This window comes from Aegilops tauschii, chromosome 3 (assembly GCF_002575655.3).
Source record: "Aegilops tauschii subsp. strangulata cultivar AL8/78 chromosome 3, Aet v6.0, whole genome shotgun sequence".
Classification (NCBI taxonomy): Eukaryota; Viridiplantae; Streptophyta; class Magnoliopsida; order Poales; family Poaceae; genus Aegilops; species Aegilops tauschii.
The window spans coordinates 32,624,129-32,627,532 of record NC_053037.3 but is presented as its reverse complement, the minus strand read 5'-3'; the positions used below and the strand labels follow the sequence as shown (position 1 = coordinate 32,627,532).

The 3,404-nt window shown below is 44.4% G+C and overlaps 1 non-coding gene across 1 annotated transcript; it reads left to right on the top strand.

Annotated features, from left to right (window-relative positions):
- Positions 1 to 2,875: 2,875 nt before the first annotated feature.
- Positions 2,876 to 3,013, top strand: LOC120962210 (small nucleolar RNA Z247). Its single transcript, XR_005753053.1, has one exon. It is a non-coding gene; the product is annotated as a small nucleolar RNA Z247 (small nucleolar RNA).
- The last annotated feature ends 391 nt before the right edge of the window (positions 3,014 to 3,404 follow it).

The window sequence follows — 3,404 nt, the reverse complement described above, 5'->3', positions numbered from 1 at the left end:
CCTACCTCGTGCCCTCCTGGTTGATGTCTTGACGTAGGGTCCAAATCCTCTGGATCACGTTCGTTCCAAAAATCACGTTCCCGAAGGTTTCATTCCGTTTGGACTCCGTTTAATATTCTTTTTCTGCGAAACTCTGAAATAGGCAAAAAACAGCAATTCTGGGCTGGGCCTCCGGTTAATAGGTTAGTCCCAAAAATAATATAAAAGTGTATAATAAAGCCCAATAATGTCCAAAACAGTATATAATATAGCATGGAACAATCAAAAATTATAGATACATTGGAGACGTATCGGATTGCAACAAGGAAATACAATCTATTAAAGAACAATTATCATAATTAAATTCCTTGAAATCCAAGATAGTGGGTTCATTGCTATCTAAAGTTTTGACCTCTTCCATCCCACTTTTACCAAATTTTGCATCAAGATCTAAAAACTCTGAATCATTGGGACGCCTTTTAACTAAAGTTGACTCATCTCCAGTCCCATCATTATCAAGATTCATATTGCAAAACAAAGATTTAATAGGAGACACATCAATCACTTTTAGATCTTCATCTTTATTACCTTCTAAATCTTCCGGTTTAGCGGCCATCTTATTGACTAAGGTGGCCTGCTTATCCGAAATTTGGGCTATTATTTTTTCAAGATGAGCAAACTGAGATCTCAAGCCATAAAATTCCTTAGACATATCATCAAGCTCTTTATTCATGTAACCCATAAAGCTCTTTTGTTCTTTAAGCTCGTTTCTAAAGAAATTATTATGCTCAAATTGCAAAGTCATAAAGCTTCTGACGTTGTTTTCAATTCCTTCCAACCTTTTAAGGTAATGATCAACGTTTTTAGGCAGGGGCATTAGGGCAAATAGGCAACAAGAAGCAAGCGAAAGAAAAAGCGAACGGAAAAAGAGGGCGAATAAAACGGCAAGGGTGAAGTGGGGGAGAGGAAAAGGACAAGCAAATGGCAAATAATGTAATGCGAGGGATAAGAGTTTGTGATGGGTACTTGGTATGTCTTGACTTGTGCGTAGACTCCCCGGCAACGGCGCCAGAAATCCTTCTTGCTACCTCTTGAGCATGCGTTGGTTTTCCCTTGAAGAGGAAAGGGTGATGCAACAAAGTAGCGTAAGTATTTTCCTCAATTTTTGAGAACCAAGGTATCAATCCAGTAGGAGGCCACACGCAAATCCCTCATACCTACACAAACAAATAAGAACCTTGCAACCAACGCGATAAAGGGGTTGTCAATCCCTTCACGGCCACTTGCAAAAGTGAGAACTGATGGAGATGATAAGATAATATTTTTGGTATTTTTATGATAAAGATTGAAAGTAAAGATTGCAAAATAAACAACGACAGAAATAGCTTGACGGTAGATTAATATGATGGAAAATAGACCCGGGGGCCATAGGTTTCACTAGTGGCTTCTCTCAAGATAGCATAAGTATTACGGTGGGTGAACAAATTACTGTCGAGCAATTGATAGAAAAGTGCATAATTATGAGAATATCTAGGCATGATCATGTATATAGGCATCACGTCCGCAACAAGTAGACCGACTCCTGCCTGCATCTACTACTATTACTCCACACGTCGACCGCTATCCAGCATGCATCTAGAGTATTAAGTTCATAAGAACAGAGTAACGCATTAGGCAAGATGACATGATGTAGAGGGATAAACTCAAGCAATATGATATAAACCCCATCTTTTTATCCTCGATGGCAACAATACAATACGTGTCGTTTCCCCTACTGTCACTGGGATCGAGCAACGCAAGATTGAACCCAAAGCTAAGCACTTCTCCCATTGCAAGAAAGATCAATCCAGTAGGCCAAACCAAACTGATAATTCGAAGAGACTTGTAAAGATAACCAATCATACATAAAAGAATTCAGAGAAGATTCAAATATTGTTCATAGATAATCTTGATCATAAAGCCACAATTCATCGGATCTCGACAAACACACCACAAAAAGTGTTACATCGAATAGATCTCCAAGAAGATCGAGGAGAACTGAGAGAGAAGAAGCCATCTAGCTAATAACTATGGACCCGAAGGTCTGTGGTAAACTACTCACACATCATCGGAGAGGCTATGGTGTTGATGTAGAAGCCCTCCGTGATCGATGCCCCCTCCGGCGGAGCGCCGGAAAAGGCCCCAAGATGGGATCTCACGGGCACAGAAGGTTGCGGCGGTGGAAATAGGGTTTCGTGGTGCTCCTGGATGGTTTCGGGGTACGTAGGTATATATAGGAGGAAGAAGTAGGTCGTTGGAGCCATGAGGGGCCCACGAGGGTGGGGCGCCCAGGGGGGCAGGCGCGCCTCCCTGCCTCGTGTCCTCCTCGTTGATTTCTTGACGTCCACTCCAAGTCCTCTGGATCACATTTGTTCCAAAAATCACGCTCCCGAAGGTTTCATTCTGTTTGGACTCCGTTTGATATTCCTTTTCTGCGAAACACTGAAATAGGCAAAAAAACAGCAATTTGCACTGGGCCTTGGGTTAATAGGTTAGTCCCAAAAATAATATAAAAGTGTATAATAAAGCCCATTAAACATCCAAAACAGAATATATAATAGCATGGAGCAATAAAAAATTATAGATACGTTGGAGACGTCTCAGTACGCTTGTGATCAGCAGGTCTTCTCCTACCTGCTGACTACGCTAGCATGTGAGATGGCCATCCAAGTGGCGACTTGCCACACCACAGCAGAGCTGTGGAACACCGTGCAAGGGATGCTCAACTCGCATACCCGAGCGCGATCTGTCAACGTTAGGATCGCGCTGGCGAATCTTTAGAAGGGCAACTCCACCATTACAGAGTACGTTGGTAAGATCAGAACCCTTTGTGATTTAGTTAGTTGCCTCAGGGAAAAAGGTGGACGAAGAAGATGTGGTCTCGCACATCCTCGCCGGCTGGAGGAAGAGTTCGATCCCGTGGTGCCTGCCATGTGCTCACGGGTCAAACCTGTGACTGTCCCGGAACTGTACTCGCAGCTTCTGAGCTTCGAGATGCGCATGAATCTTCGCGTGGGAGCCTCCCAGTCCTCTGCCAACGCTGCATCACGCGGGCGCTTCAACAACAACAACAACAACAAGCAGAACGGCAACGACGGCGGTGGTGGTGACCGCGGTCGTGTCTTCAACAACAAACAAGGTGGCGGCGGTGGTGACCGCGGCCGGAACTTCAACAACAAGCCCAACAGCGGTGGCGGCCATGGCAACCCAGGAGGAAACATAGGCGGCTTCAACAACAATTCCACCGCCAAACCAACGTGCCAGATCTGTGGCAAAGTTGGGCGCATGGCGTGGAAGTGCTGGAAGTGCTATGACTCCTCTTACCAGGGAGGGAAGAGCGCTCGGTGAATATTGCTGCTCCTCAATATGGCATAGATACAAACTGG